General features: G+C 38.2%; 1 long non-coding RNA gene across 1 annotated transcript in view; it reads left to right on the top strand.

Moving 5' to 3' along the window:
- LOC116183495 (uncharacterized) overlaps nt 1-16,797 on the top strand; it is a 48,179-nt gene that overhangs the window by 21,990 nt on the left and 9,392 nt on the right. Inside the window, exon 2 of the long non-coding RNA XR_004148130.2 lies at nt 3,466-3,594. This is a non-coding gene — a long non-coding RNA (uncharacterized LOC116183495). The remainder of the gene's footprint in view (nt 1-3,465; nt 3,595-16,797) is intronic.

Below are 16,797 nucleotides of genomic sequence, written 5' to 3'. Positions count from 1 at the left end.
AAATTACTGCTCTCTGTGCAAGGTTAAAAATGCCAATAAGATACTGGAGGCTCAGAGATAGTGCTCAGTCAACACATAAGGGTCAGCTAAATAAGTAAAAGGCAGATTGCTTTCTATCACACTGATAATTTCTATTTCATTTGGCATTTTGTCCCTGCTTAATTATATATTTTATCTAAGTCAAGTAGAATCTGAGAAACTTTTAATTAGGATTTTTGCATTTAAATAAAAAATCATTAAAATAATTTCCATGCAAAAGAGTGGAAAATTTTGAGTTTGTATTGAACAGATCATGCTAATGCAAGCAGCCACATGAAAAGATGTCTCTAAATTGTCTTTTCTTTTTCTCAAAGTGCAAGCAGTCACAGTGTCAGCACATTTCACTTACAGATTCTTCACGCAGATCTGAGAGTTTTTCAATAGTATTCATCTCCAAAAAGGATCAAAGTGATTAATAACCATCTATTTCCTGTCTCTAAGTTCTTAGAGCTTGCAGTTGTGTTAATTTGCTTCCACTGACTCCCCTTTTCCTAAGTACATCAGACTCTGCATATGTCAACATGAACACAAATATCTGTGTGGACAATAAATATATTTGGATATCATAGCACTTAAATCACACATATTTGCAGTTTTGTTAATGGGATGACTTCCCTGGGCTGTGGTGGAGATGGTGCAGCGGGGAAGAGAAGCCAGTTGGGTTAACATGGGTACCCAACATGGGTCCACAACCTCTTTGTCCTGCTGGGAGCTTTGGTAGTGAGCACAGGCTCCTGCTGGGAGACTTTCATGGGCTTCTCCCTGCTCCATGAGCCCCCCAGATGGAGAGATGATCCCCAATCCTGGAGCATGGCTGGGAGACTTTCCTCCCTAGAGCTATTTTTCAGACACTTCTGGTACTCCTAGTACCCCAGCACACCTGAGCATCCTTATCTTAAGTACTGGATAAAGAAAACGTTTGTTGTTTTCTTATTTGCTTCACTATTGATGGTGTTCATGATATGCTTGTTCTGGACACTATGAGTAGGACTTCTTATAAGTTGTTTTGCCAGTTTGGCTACTTCCCTGGTTATAGCAAAACGATCCTGCTGCCTGAGACAGGGGGATGATCGTGTTTTCAACCTCAAATCTTAGACCTCAGATTTATGAAGAATCTGACTGGGATTCAACACTTAAATAGATTTTTATCCTGTTCTGGAAGGAGATCCAGAAATTCAGTCTGGACTATATCAACGTGTATTATTTTAGTCTGCACTTGACCTTCAAATTCTAATGCCTTAAGTAGAGAAATTTGTAACCAAGGAAATGTGAATTATTTCCCTTATTATTCAGTAAATTTGACTCAAACTACAGAAAGCACCCATTCATTAGCACTCTAAAACTAGAATGTTGTCCTACTTCCTTTCACGTAATTTCTGTCTGTCTTTGATAAATGACTTATAGCTTCAATGTCAGATATCATGGATATACAGACCATAGTAGAAGAAATAAAAAGAAAAAAGCAATTATGGTCCTTGACAAATATGAAGAAAGATTTATGATTTCTCTTTCCTCTGTAGATGAAATGTTTCTTGCAGAACTATAGTACATTTCCCAGCAGTTCCCTCTGAAAAGAGTTATGATGGGAGGGGGTGGTTGTTCTGTCAAAGATCCCGGATTGTCATGATTATCTTTGGTTTTAATCAACAGTTTTGATACCTTTCAGACAGACCTAATTCTGAGAAAGTGCCGATAAGAATAGTGATAATGTTATGATTAATGCACATAATCAGGACTAGAAAGACCAAAGTTAATACTGTAGGTTGGCTACAGAATTGTCTACCCTGTTTAAAACAATGCTCAAGATTTCCTAAGCTTAGTTAGACCCTAGCCAGGTGAAGTATTGGAGAAAATATGAACATGGATTTTTAGTGAAAGAGAGACAGTGATTAGAAATAATCAGTTAATTCCAAATGAATTCTTTGGTCTCTACTGCAGAAGTAAAAATTAGATCCTGCATGACTTTTAAAGATAATACTTAATTTTCCATTCTTTGAGATTATATTTTCTGGATTTCTTCTTTCTCCATCTGCAGCCATCTGAAGTATACCAAATAAACAACCATGCACAAACCAGAAGAGTTTCTTATGTTGCTATAGATTCAGATTTGTTGCAGGCAGGAGTCATCCAACCAAAAACTTGCAAGGAAAACGTTCTGTGACATTTTTTAACAATTTAAGTTGAAAAACTAGGTGTGAAATTGTGAAGGTGAAAACAGCAATGAAATTGTTCAGAGTCTTTTACTATAAATATGTGATTGATTATTATCTGTCATAGTACCAAAACAATTGGTGGCTGGGGAAAGAGAAGGAAACTTGACTTGGTGTAGATAGAAATTAAGATTAGTTCAAAGCCTTCTGGTGTAACTATATCACATTGGCAAAATTATATGGTTTATGGACTGTTAATTAAATCTCCCTTCTCTGTGTCATTACAAATATCTTTATCCAGACAACCAACCCATAATTATCTGATGACTGTACATGGCTTACTGATGCAAAAGTAGACTCAAACAACTCAAAACTTGGCAAATATGACAATAAAAAACATCCACAACCAGAATACTTGTCAACTATTCACAAATAAAATTTAACTTACAATCAATTAATAGTCCTTGCATTTTCTGTAATCATGTAATGAAAATACTTTTATAAATATAGAGTGCAACCTCAGCCAGTCTGCTAATGACACTGGCACCAGGCTATGTGATATGATCAACCACCTGAGCAAACCTCATGAAGTTGAATCAACAAGGCCAAGCACAAGGTCCTGCACCTGGCCCAGGGCAATCCCAAGCACAAGTACAGCCTGGGTGGAGAATGGATTGAGAGCAGCCCTGGGAAAAAGGACTTGGGAGTGTTTGTGGATGAAGACCTGGACATGTGCACTCGCATCCTAGAAAGCCAACCACTTCCTGGGCTATATCAAAAGATTATATGGTTCAGATTAGATAATGGAGGAAAAATCACAAAGAGAGTGTCGCTATAGGACACGTGAAAGCACGATGCGAGCCACCTGCAAGGTAAAGAAGAAAGTTTATTTCTCCAACTCCAATTTTATACTTTCCCAAACGTGACATTGGATTGGAGAGTGAATGGGCCACCTCTCCAAAGACATTGGACAAACCACCAGTACATCAAGTTTCTCCACCCCCATAAAGAAATGCAAAACAATATGTTTATGGAAATTGTGTGGGAAAGTTCTCCAACAGAATGTAAACTCAGAAGGCTTTAGAAAATCTTAAGAATCAGGGTGACAAGAGAGGGGTTAGACACTGGAATAAGCTGCCCAGGAAGATGGGGGAGTCATCATCTCTGGAAGTGTTCAAGAGGTGTCTGGATGTGACATTTGGGGATATGGTTTTGGGGTGATTATGTTGTTGCTGGGTTGACAGTGGGACTACATTATCTTGAATATCTCTTCCAGCCTTGAGGAGTCTGCAATGAGCACTGTGACCAGTGGGTCAAGGCGCTCATGAGCCCTCCCCTGGAGTACTGTGTCCTGCTCTGGAGCTCTCAGCATAACAAGGATATGGATCTGTTGGAGCAAGTCCAGGTGAGGTCACAAAGATGCTCAGAAGGCTTGAGCACATCTCCTATGAAGACTGAGAGTTGGGGCTGTTCAGACTGGAGAATAAAAGACTTCTGGAAGAACTTTTGTCACCTTTCAGAACCTAAAGGGGATTCTAATGTGCTGGAGAGGGACTTTTAAAAGGACATATGGCAATAGGATAAGGGTAAATGGCTTCAAACTGAAAGAAAGCAGATTTATATCAGATAAAAGGAAGAAATTCTTCATTATGGGGTTGATCAGACACTGGCACACGTTGCCCAGAGAAGTTTTGAATTCGCCATTCCTGACAGTGTTCAAGGCCAGTTGGATGGGGCTTTGAGCAACCTGTCCTAGTGGAAGGTGCCCCTGCCCATGGGACACCTAGAAGGTCTTCATGGTCCCTTTAAAGCAAATCTATTATATGGTTTTGTGATTCTACATTCAAAGACTTTTATTAAGGTAGAACCACCTATGGATTCCTTGATTCTGTCTGGCTGATAAAGTTATCAAAGATAGGGATTTTTATTTGATAATAACTTTAAAACTAAAAAAAATCCCATTATTGTTACTATACTATGATTGATTTAATAATAATTATATGGTAATTAGATTTGCCCAGGAAATAAAAGCTATATCTGTGACATTAAAGTCTATATATTATAATGTAAGCAAAGTCTTTCATAAATGAGTTGTGCAAGGATGCATTTCTCATCACTTGATCCATAAAAGGAAAATACTTTCATTAAATAGCTTTGAGCTCCAGCAGCTCCAGATAAAAATTCGGTACTCTTAGAACAATGTTGGCTTTTTCTCTATATAGTCTCCTTATCTGGTCCATAACTTCTAGTATACATAACATTATTAGACTCCATTACAAGAAGCATTAAAATAGATCAGTAGAATATTTTAACAGTTAACAGGCAGAAGAATATTATAAAAATTTAGATTTTTGTGTCACTATAAATGCTCACTAAATCTTGATTTTCTTATTTGCTTGAGTAAATAAATTGTAATTGTTATGAGAGTTCAGACAGCTAAGATGATTTCTTTTTGCTATAGTAACCTATATTTGCATAGCACCTCTCCTCTAAAAGGGTGACTACATGTGACAGGTAAGTATTGCTTATATTTCTCTCTTCCCTTTACCCTTCAGTCACACCATCTTAGCCTCTCTTTCTTTTTGTCTACTATGTTACACCCCCTTCAGCATTACAGGAGGCCTACTGCTGATGGCATTGCTATTGTACTATTTATAAACAGAGAATGATAGTGAAATGGGAAAGGATAATTACTAAATATCAGAAAAGGCGACACGTGAAAGCATTCTATTGTTCTGCTATTACTGACATTCAATTTCTGTGAAAAAAATGAAGAAAACTGAAATTATTTTTCTTCACAATATTCACTTGTTCCAATGCTATCACAACTGCTTTTGTAATAAAAGATTATTAAACACCTTAAAGTAATCAGATAATTAATTCTGGAAAAAGCACATGGGATAGAAGGGAGAGTTTTTGTCTATAGTACAAAACTTTTATCACATCTACACAACATTGCCATCCATCAGACCAATTTCACTTGATTCTCTATGTATTTAATTTGAATTTTTTTTCCTGACTTCTATCTCTTGCTGTGGTGTTTTGAATGCCCACCAAAGCCACTTTATCACTGCCATCCTCACCTGGGCAGGGGAGAGAAAATGCAACAAAAGGCTTACGGATGAAATAAGATCAGGGAGAGATCACTCCTCAGTGACTGTCATGGGCAGAACAGACTGAGCCTAGGGAATTAGTTAAACTTATTACCAATCAAAAGCAGAGCAGGATAATGAGAAGTAAAACAACTTTTAAGACACTTTTCCCTTACCCCTCCCTCCCTCTAGCTTAATTTTATTCACAGTTCTTTATTCCTCCCTCCCAGCAGCTCAGGGAGGTGTGGAAAGGGGGTTATGGTCAGTTCATCACGTGCTGTTTCTCCTGTTGCTTCCTCCTCAGGGAGAGGAGTCCTTCCTCTGCTCCAGCATGGCGTCCCTCCCACAGGAGACAGGCTTCCAAGAACTTCTGCAGCATGAGATCTTCCCATGGGCCGCAGCTCCTTGTGAGTGGGTCCCTGCAGTGGATCCCTCCCAAGGGATGCAGTCCCTCAGGACAGGCTGCTCCAGCATGGGTCCCCCATGGGGTCACAAGTGCTGCCAGCAAACCTCCTCCAGTGTGGGCTCCCCTCTCCATAGGCCACAGGTCCTGCCAGGAGCCTGTTCCAGAGTGGGCTTCCCACAGGGTCACAGCCTCCTTCGGGCACCCACACCTCTGCTCTGGGGTCCTCCACGGGCTGCAGGTGGATCTCTGCTCCCCCATGGTCCTTCATGGGCTCTGGGGGCACAGCTGCCTCACCGTGGGCTGCACCAGGAGCTGCAGGACAATCTCTGGCTGAAGCACCTCCTGCCCATTCTCCTGCACCAACCTTGGGATCTTCAGGCTTGTTGCTCTCATGTGTTCTCACCACACTCTTCTGTGTCCACAATTGCTTCTTCCCACTATATTTATTTTTCCTTCTTAAACATGTTATCACAGAGCTGTTGCCACCACTGCTGATCGGCCTGGCCTTGGCCAGCAGTGGGTCCATCTTGGAGCCAGATGACCTTGGCTCTGTTGGATGTGAGTAAGCTTCTGGCAGCTTCTCAGCCCTCCCTTCTGGACCCTTTGCTATGAGAACACTGCCAAGCAAATCCAAAACATTTGCTCTCTATCCAAAACAGAGGGACAACAGACAATTCAGCTGTCTGAGCATGAGCATTCCTGTCCACTTGAGTTAGCCTAGAGATGCCTCCAGCTGCTGCTGCAGAACAGTGAGAGATGTGCCAAGACACATGCTGCAATTGTCAGCACCATGCAGGTGTTTGGGCAGAGTGGGACATCCCAAACCACGTGTTTAGGGGTCTGAATTGAGACCACACATATGCACATTTTCAGAATATAACTCATCCTCTTTCTTTGAACCATGTAGCTCACAATGATGAAGTGCATTAGGAGAAGGTACCTACCCTTTCTCTCCATTTAGCGGAGTTCTGGGATTTCACTTCTGTGGCTATGCTTGCCACTAAATATGTGTTCATCATGACAAAAATGGAAAAAAATTATTCAAACAGTAATATTTCATAATATCAAATTTAAAAATTGAATCCAAATTAGAAGCACCACCAACATCCAGTCTCCCCAAAAGTGTCAGTAGATGTTAAGGTTATCCTCCCATTGTGAAACTTAATCTTCTACTAGGAAAAGGCCATTGGAGATTAATTATTAGCAATGTCCTATGGGAAATTCTTTAAAAAGAAGACTGGAATACTTTTTGTGTTGCTGTTGCTATTGTCAGATATGTCAACACAGAAGATAATGAACTTTTGGGAAGAAACATCTATTGGATATTTTTGCAAGTATGTTAATAAACCACACAAAATTGTATCTACCATAAAAAAAGGAAGCTGGCACTGAAGTCCCAGCAAATAAGTAGTTCAAAAGTTAGAAAGTTAGACAGAGTTTAATTTCTTCCTCCAGTTTAGGCCTTTTTCTTTTTTTAATTTGCAATAACATTTGGCCACTAGTGTACATTTCCTGAGTGATCTGTTCAGGTTTATACAAACATACCTTAATAGTCTTTGGAGCATGGATTAGAAAAGAGGCATTTGACTTCTCACGGGCCTGTCCTAACCCCCACCCTGCAGAGTTGGTCTGGTGCCCCATTGCAGACTGTGGCTGCTTCCACAGAAGCTCCAGAGCCAGGCAAGGATCCAGTACAGTAGCTGAAGGTAAATCCTATAATTATTATTTTAGGTAGTATGAAAAAAGGCAAAAGATTTTTGAAAAATCATCATTATGCTGAATCCAAAGCAATTACTCAAACAGCTAATAATCCATTGCTTATTAGTACAACATGTTTTTTTCAAGCATCTGGATGTGGGTGTTAAATCCCAAACAGCTGTTAGTGATTCCCTGCTGTATTCCAGTATTTTTATTATTGTAATCCATGTATCTCTTGAATATTAGAAGCATTTTAACACATAGAGTTACCAAGCAACTGCTCAAGATAGCTTTATTATATGCACATTTCTTGCATGCTTCATGAGGCTGCTCTGTGAACAGAATTATCAAAGCACAGGAACAGAAGACAAGCTGGAGAAAGAGACCAGCTAAAGGAGACAGCAATTTTAGAAGAGTAATGCTATGAAACTCACTCTATTTAATAAACATCAAAGACTCAAAGAGCATAGAGGCTGTTAACCTTCTACAGCTCCAGGCTTCACATTCTGACATGTGAGTCTGGCTGCAAGCTTCATGCCACAAAAAGGATTCAAAAGACTTAAGTCTTTCTATCTTGGCCCTAGAATTATACTTGTGTAGAGGATACTCTCAAACATTCAACCTTAAGTAAAAACCCAATGACCCCAACATACATGAGCAGCTCAATATGACAGTTTGTATATGGTAGTAGTGCTTCTACAATTCAGTGTCAGTATTCCTCATTTTATTTAGTCTGGTTTTTGCACCCTTTGGTTGTACCTCATCATATTTTTAGGCATTTCTCCAATATCAAGAGGGCTCAGACCTTGCATCTTTTATAAAACTCAGATATTTCCTGTAATCACATGATTTCTTAAAGCTGCAGTGCTAGGAAGCAAGCAACTACATATTTATTTCATATATTGATCAGCATACTTTGATTATGGTAAGATTCTAAGAAACTGTCATACCATGGTATTTTTAGTGAACTGCCATTTATATACGCATCAATGTTTAAACTGTAACAAATATAAAATTTAATTAGATATTTGAGGAGACTATGGTAATAATATTCCTTTCCAGAAAATTAGGTGTTTCTGAGAATGATGATACCAAACAAGACTAGTGCATAAAAAAGTGAATATATGTGGCATGAAATGTTGTTCATTGAAAGAATTTGGGGTTTAAGGGTAAGTATTTTATTAGAAAATATGATTTTTTTTCAGTCTGAAAAATACAAGCTGTTTTTCTTTCCTTCTATACTTCTAACTCCAAGTGTATTATGGCATTGTAGAATGAATATTCTGTATTTTTTTGCTAGCAGTAACACCCACAAGAGGATCTGCAGGAGTTAGCACATCTCCTGCAGGGTTTGTGTTCAGGCAAAATTAAGAAATCTTTCTAGATAGCAGTTGACATGGAATAGAGCTATTTGTCTTTGTCCTGTAACCTTGAGAACTCCAGCTTCCAGGAACACCTTACTGCTATGCTAACAGGTCTGTTACTGACAGGCAGTTGTCTAAAGCTTTGCTGATTGCCTTGGAAGCAAAATAAATGCATTTACTGGATACTATGCTTGGACTCAGATTGAAGTTCAAGCAGAGCAAGGACCAGTGTCTGATCTACAAGTTGGATAAACTGCTTCTGTATAAATAAGAGTTTTCATGTAGAAATGCAGTATGCTTTCACATTGCTAATCAAATGGGATGAAAAGATGCTGAAAAGCTATAGCATCTGTATTTCCCATTAAATGTATGCTCACCTTAGAGTTAAAGAAAGTGAAAAGCTCTACAGGATAGCTTGAAAAAAAAAATGCACATTATTAGCAGGGCAAATGTAATAGTTTTTCTAAAGTATACTTCTGGTTCAAATTGATTTCAGATTACTTGGAATATGAATCCACATCAAAAGCTGTGACAATCCTTTCTTGAGCAATTCTCATACCATCGCTGATGTAGTTTTTTCCATAAATTGCCACCAGGGAAAGAGAGCGCTGAAGAAAGGATGGGATGACTTTCTGTCCCACACCTAAAACCATGGTGGGAACCATACCAACAGCTGAGCATGAGACTACAGCATGTTTCATGTGACATAAAGAGCATGATAAATCAGGTAGACTCACACTGGATCCTTTTAATTTTTAAGAGGCTTATCACAACATGTGAACCCTAGTTTTATGTTGAAGATTTGCTTATGGGATGCCTTATTTGGTCCATTAGTAACTGGCCACACAATTTCAGACATTAACATCTGCTTCTCTTCCACTAAGCAGCTCTGAAGTTAAACCTGCAGTTGTGTGTCATAAAGCATTTACCCCTCAACACTATCTGAAACTCAGCTTTGTTAGCAAACAGATCCACCCATTTTTTGAAGATGGATTAGCAAAAGTCAACACTAGAATGGCACAAAGCATTATAATGGTCATGCTGTTTCAGGCATCTTCTCTGGAAAATGCATTAATCAGCCTTTCCCCACTCACCTGAGGAATTATGCAGGATAATAAAGTTCATTTAAACTTCATTTCTTCAGACTGCTCCATTTCAGCTGCAGAAGGAGTTGTCAATAGAATATGCTTCTACTAAACTTCTTTCTATGTGTAATATCTGGAAAATGAAACCAGCTTTTTATTTCCTTTTGCATAATACATTAACACCCTGTCACCTATAAATACTCAGACTCAACCTCTTGTCAGATTCCATTTGTATTTCTATTTAATATTTTCTTCCCCTCCTTTCAGCACACTCTTTGATGCTTTTTGCCTTTTTACTGGCTTCTTGGGACCTTGTCTGCACATTAAATTAATTTAGCAACTCCTTTTGAATATTCCTGGTTTTAAATCTTACTTTTAGGTTGATTTAATTTCTGAAGTAATTTAAATAGGTGATAAAATACCCTAATGAAGATTTCTAAATACATTGGTATTCTGGAAAAAATACTGCAGATCACAATCATTCTCTACCTTAATCCAAAATAACATTTTATTTCTGGAAGTCTATTCCTACTGAGACTCTCCCTAGTGAAGTGAGACCATGATTGATGTTGAAAATATAATTAAATTAATAATATAATATAATGTAATTTTTAATTGTAACATAGTTGTACCATAGCAGTCTTTTTTAATTCTACTTTAATCATATTTGATATAGTTCCTGAAAGCTGTGAATGATTCTGGGAATAGAAGACTTCTTATCTGATTGACTTCTATTTTCTGCATGACCATTGCAATACAGAAGTGTCCAAAGACCTTCACAGTGAATACTTTTAATTAGATTAATATGGTCTGTTTAACTGAATTTGTTTCATCTATTTGTTGTACCTCTCATCACTTTGAGCCACTAACATGGGGGTCCCCACATCATTCCATTGGCTATGGACAGAATCTGGAGGATTAGAATAAGGAAAATTTGTCTCTCAATTTCTGACTTATTTTATCATGCAGGCTGCCTCATCTGGACATCTTCTCAGCTCTGGTGGATTGACCTCATTATTGGCATATTGAATCCACAACAGCCTCCTTTTCATTCTTGTCCTCCTCTTCTTCCTCCTGCTCCATGGTGTCATTACACGTCTGCACTGGAGAACGAGAAATGTCCCAGGAGGGACACACAGCACTGAGACCCTTTTCCTACACTCAGCACTGTTATCTTCCCTGCCTGTTTCTGGAAATTTCCAACAATATATCTCCAAAGCAAATCCTAGGGCAATCCTGGGGCACAGATATTGCTAGGAGGCAATATCATTAATTCTACCCATTTCCCAGATGCAAGCATCCCCAACTCTCACTCATGTGAGGCAGCAGGCAGGTTGTGCCATACCTGCAGAAAAACTGCAAAAATGGGGTTTTTTTGGGCCATAAGGTCATCAGATGTGAACATGTGGCTTAGTGCTGTGCTGTATAGTCACATGCAGTCTGTCACAGAGGAGATAGATCAGGACTGGGGGTTGTTTTAAATAATGAGTTTAATTTACTCGTTATTCTTTACTCCTTTGTCATCACCCTCCCAAAACAAAGAAATATTTATTATTAGCCATTTCTACCAGTGAAACTCTTTTTAGAATTGGCTTTAAACACACAGAAAATTACCTCAGTGCAATTATGCATATTGTTCATGACAGTCCTGGAAATCTTATAATTTCTTTTTGTTTGAAAAATACATATGTCCTTGTATACATATATTGCAACTGAGAAAAGCTACTGCTTAGCAAAAAAAGCATATTGTCAATGGAAAATTTGTCGCAATCCCAATTTTCTGCAGGCTCTTACAATGGCACATTTTTCTAGCAGCTTTTTTTACCAGTGCACTTGCTGAGAGTAGACAGATTCTGGGGATTTACACAGGTTAAATTACCTTATGACATTGTATGATTGCTTTGGAACATAGCAATATATCTACTGCATCCAGTGCTTGGGTCCTAGGCACTAGAAACATTATTTAAAGCAAGGAGCTGTCATGAAGATTCTGCACTCTTTGCCCCAATTCAGTTCAAGAGGAGGATACAGCTGCTTCATGCTTCCAAAGATTTTAGCAAAAGAAATAACATTTTTTGTTCCACACTTTTTATTCTGCTTCTCCTATTTACACAGTTAGGATACAGACTGAAATAAAGATTTCTTGCATTTAAAATGTAGTGAGATCTGAGCTCCCACTGAAGGGAGAGGGTTCAGGAGCTGTAGTTTTATTATCAATAACTTTGGACATCTGCCCCTGATCTTCCCCTAGGCCTGGGATTATAACAGTTATTTCCTGCATTGATGGAGGAGGAAAATAAAAAGAGGAACAAATGTCAACACAGTGATGTGTTTAAAAGGTCAGAATTAAACACAAAGTTAGATCTGCCATGGGACAGGACAGTAGTGCATTAAAAAGGGAATGACCATCCCTGAGGAAGTGTCCTGGCAGTTCTGCACCAGGGCAACAGCCAGGAGTTTTCACTGGGTTTGCCAGCAGGGGCACAGCTCCCTCCACAGTGGCAGCAGGGACAGTGACAAGCCAGTCTCCATCCTCTGAGTGGACTCCAGAACTCTGCCCAGCTGCCAGTGACTCTGCACTGTCCCTTAGGCATGGAGATGTCACAGCTCCAGCCTCTTGAAAATCTGCTAGAATTTCCAAACCATTGTCAGATCCCATTGACAGCAGACCTCAAGGCTCTTCTTTCTTGTATGAAAACAAAACAAATATCTGATATATCCTTGATTTTACTTTATAATATCTCATGTGACTGGAAACATGTCACTTGTAAATATAGAAAATACTTGACTTAATTTTTATTTTAATCAATATCTCAAAGAATATTCCCAAGGATTTTTGTTAATACTGAATTTAAGCAATTAATAGATGTGACTATTCTGCCAAATATTAATTAAGGTAGTATAGTGAACAATCTGTACTAGGACTAGACCTTTAAAGGATGTGCAGAAATTCTTCTTAAAAAACTGGTGCTTTTGTGGAGCAGTTAACAAGCCTTTCCACTCATGTTATGATGAAGCAGTTAGGAATTTATAGGAATTTCAAAGCAGTCTGGACCTCAGAGGATGCCATTAAGGGGCCTGCAGAAGACCTGTCAACAACTAGTCAATGCTCCCTCTCACCCATCCACCACCTAAAACTAATTATGAACAAATGTCAGTGAAATTATAATATTGGCTGCAGGATGATAAATCACAAAAGAAATTACAAAAAAAAAAAAAAAAAAAAAAAACATATAAAAGCCAAACCAAAACAAACACAAAAAGCTCCAAAACAAACACATTTTAAAAAAAAATCCCCATAAAACCCACCAAAGTAATTGTTTGTCACAGGGAAATATAAAAAGCAAGCTTTCCCTGCTTCTTGTTCTTGTTGTTATTGTTTTTGTTCTTCTTCATTTCTTAATATATTTCATTTCATTTGTTCTGAGCACCATCTGCTGGTTGTTGCCAGCAGAGACCCTTCCCTGGAGTGAGAACAGGTTATTCACACACACAAGCTGAGTGAGGCTGCCACATACGGACACCAACTTTTATATAAATCTCCTCCTAATCCTAATAAAACAGGCAGCTGGCATATTTATTTCTATACATACGAGAGTAGGTCACTGAGGCAAGTGGAGATGCTGCTTAAGGGCAAAGGCAAAACTAGTGCAGAGGGAAGGAGCAAAATAGAACATGTCTTGAATCGTATTTGAGAGGGATTCAATTCATGTGCCCTAGAATGCAAGACATTTACTCCATAAAGAGCACATAGCAAACAGAAACCACTTCAGGACAATTTCCACTTGTTATTTCTCCTTTGGTAGCACAGGATATATAGACCAAATCAAATATACTATCTACAGTGTTTACAATAAATAAATTCCTTCTACTTTGGATTTTATTGTGACTATATGAAGAATATGGGGGTCTAGATAATAGTATGTGTCTGCAAAGGGTACATCAAGAACCATCATTGTGAATGTTAATACACCCTCATAATTTCCTTAGAGACTTTCTTTTCTGAAATGAAAAAGATTATGAAAATGTTGCTTTTTTTTTCCTTCCTTAGTCTTATTGTGGTTGCTCTAGCATTCCAAAAGATAATCAGGGCTTTATAAGCAAAGAAATAGATTGCTGGGGGTCAGTGAGGGAAAAAAAGTGAGAAATCATTTTATGCCTTCCTCAAAAGATGAAATCAATAGTATTAACTTATTCCAGATGGCACAGCACTATTGCCACTGTGATCCAATTGAAGTAAAAACAAAAATATTTAAGATTTATGGAAAGATTGAGGAAGCTGATGTTCTCATTGCCTGAAAATGTTCTTGCAATGTCTGATAACATTAAAACACATTTACTGAGGGAAAGTCAGGGAATTGTTCCATAATATAGGTTGAAATGTATCTTTGGAAGTCATGTGTCCAACTCACCACTCAAAGTAGAGCCAGTTGCAAAGCTGAATCCAGCTTTGAAACCATAAGGTAGTCAGGGCTTTGTCAAGCCAAACTTTGTATTTGAGGATCAAGATCCCACAGTCCCTCTGGGCAACTCATTCCAGAGATTTATCACCCTCGTTATAGTAATTGGCTTTGTCTTACTTAATTGGTTTTTTAGCAGTCTGCATCTTGTGCCCTTTTCCCCCAGCACTGGAGGCTGTGCATGTCTAAGAGGCATCTGGCTCCATCATCACTGTAAAGTGTTGGAGAAAAAGCAATTTTCTTGCCCTTCTATGGGCTGGACAAACCCATGTTTCTACAACTGTCTCCATGTCTCATGTGCCAGTGCCCCAGTCATCTCGATGGCCCTCTGCCATACTCAGCTCAATTAAGCAGTGTCTTCTTTGTGCTGAGAAGCACAAAATTGGGTGTAGTTCTTTCAAGGCAGTCTTGGTGCTGCTACACTGAATAGCCATAGCAATCACATCCCTCTTCCTGTGCCTGTGCTCTTACTAGTGCAGTCCTTGATGTTCTTAAGCTTCACTGCAATACATACAAACCAGCTGCATATAAACAAAACACTGCTGGGTATTGTGTTGCTCTGATATAATTGTAATGTTGTTGTGTCAGACTATAACTGAATTTCCAGAGAAAATGTGTCATTAACTGCAGTTGTTATTTAATTAATAAACATAAAACGTAAGCCTTGTTATCTATTTTAAAGATGGTATCTTAACAAAGTTTTGTAAGCTGGAGAATCCCTCCTAAGAGCTATACAACAAAATGCCATTTGGGAAGACACAGCAAATGCAACTGCAGTAGAAGCACACACACCTTTGCACTGCTGCAGTCAGTTTCATCCAGCACTAATGAACTTTGCAGAACTCCTACAGAGCAGATAATTATTACATTATGCAGAGGGGAGGAACTGAAGCATAAATAAGCAACTGAACTAATTTTGAAGTCCACAGTTATGGCCTAAATGACCTCTTACTGAGTGGGAGTTTTAGGAATGATTTAATTAGAGGAGAACTGGGTCAAGGCTAAATGCTTTTGAAATTCTCAAGCTACCTTTTCTAACTCAAGGTCAAGCAGAGAACAGAAGTCAAAAGAAGACGCCACTCCTAATCCTTTAATTTATTCATGCATATCATACTCATAAACAGTGAATCTGATTCCTCCTACCCAGGTTATAACATTACCACTGGGAGCAACACAGAGTAAAAAAGGGGGCAAATTGGTTAGTTCCACAGTTCTGGGGAATAAATGTAGTCAGCTAGAGAGTGGATGGATGTAATAGTATATAGGGTTATTTTTAACCATTTTTTAATTCAGATATTTAGTGTTTATGTACAATACATTGGTATCCAGAACACTTTTCACATGTTGCAAATAAATTATATCCCATGAACACATTTTTATCAGGGCAACCTGTCAAGCTACCTTCATGACCACATATTTTCACAGCATAAGACAGTTTGCTTATCTTCAAATCCTCCAAATATCTTTTAGAAGCTCGAAGGACTTTTTCTTTCTATTTAATTATATTAATTTTTTTATAAAGTGAAAGAAAAGATCTCAAAAATGTTCCTGTGTAAACAGGGAGATTTTCTTTTATTGTTTTCTTAGAAAACACTTCAAGAATAATCCTAAAGACTTTAAAATTAGAGGTGTTTATTGTATCACAACAAAAATTAACACCCTTAAATGTCAATTTTATAAAGTAATATAACAGAAAAATCAGGAAATAACCTTACACGTGATGAGTGCCACAAGATGGCACTGCTTCATATCATCAGCTCGATTTTAAGTGTCCTAAAACTACTAACAGATTAACCGAGATAATAAATAAAACCAGCAAAAGATACATGTATAGGCTTATAAATATAAAATTATATTTATCAATGAAAAAAAAAAAAGTTTGCTAAATAGCAGATTCCATAGAAAGAGGCTAGAACTCATTCAGCAATGATATATTTGCCTCAATATTATCCAGAGGTGGAGAGGGCCTGGAAGTACAGAACTCATTAAGATTGTCTAGTATTATAGCTTTCATTGTGAAGTTTAAGATTGAGGAAATATTTGTCCCCACAGCATTCCACGACCTTTTTCTTTCCTTTGAAAGATAAAATTAATCTACACTGGTTTCTCTGGTCAGAAAAAGTATTTTGCGAAAGAAAGGAATTCTGTAGCATGGGCACTTAGACATTTGTCCAGTGTGTGTATTAACATTATTGGCAGGCCTAAGGAGAATTGTACCCAAGCTTCCCAAAACAAGAGCATGACACAGAGCATTGCATTTCCATCCCAGAGAACAGGAGTTTGTTTCAAGCTGGGAGAAAGGTGGATCAAAAGAACTTCTTGGACACACCCAATACATTCAGTTTGGTATTGCTGGTTGAAACTTAAGACAGCTGTTTATTGAGACCTAAAAAGTTGTGCCTCTGCTATTAGTGGGTTGCTCCATAAAGCTCTATTAGCTTTATTACTCACATTCCTTCATGAATGTCAAGATCAATTTTACCTGGAAGGGCTTGTCCTACAC

This window comes from Lonchura striata, chromosome 3 (genome assembly GCF_046129695.1).
Source record: "Lonchura striata isolate bLonStr1 chromosome 3, bLonStr1.mat, whole genome shotgun sequence".
Lineage (NCBI taxonomy): Eukaryota > Metazoa > Chordata > Aves > Passeriformes > Estrildidae > Lonchura > Lonchura striata.
The sequence above is the reverse complement of the archived record's forward strand: the minus strand, read 5'-3'. Positions and strand labels throughout refer to the sequence as shown.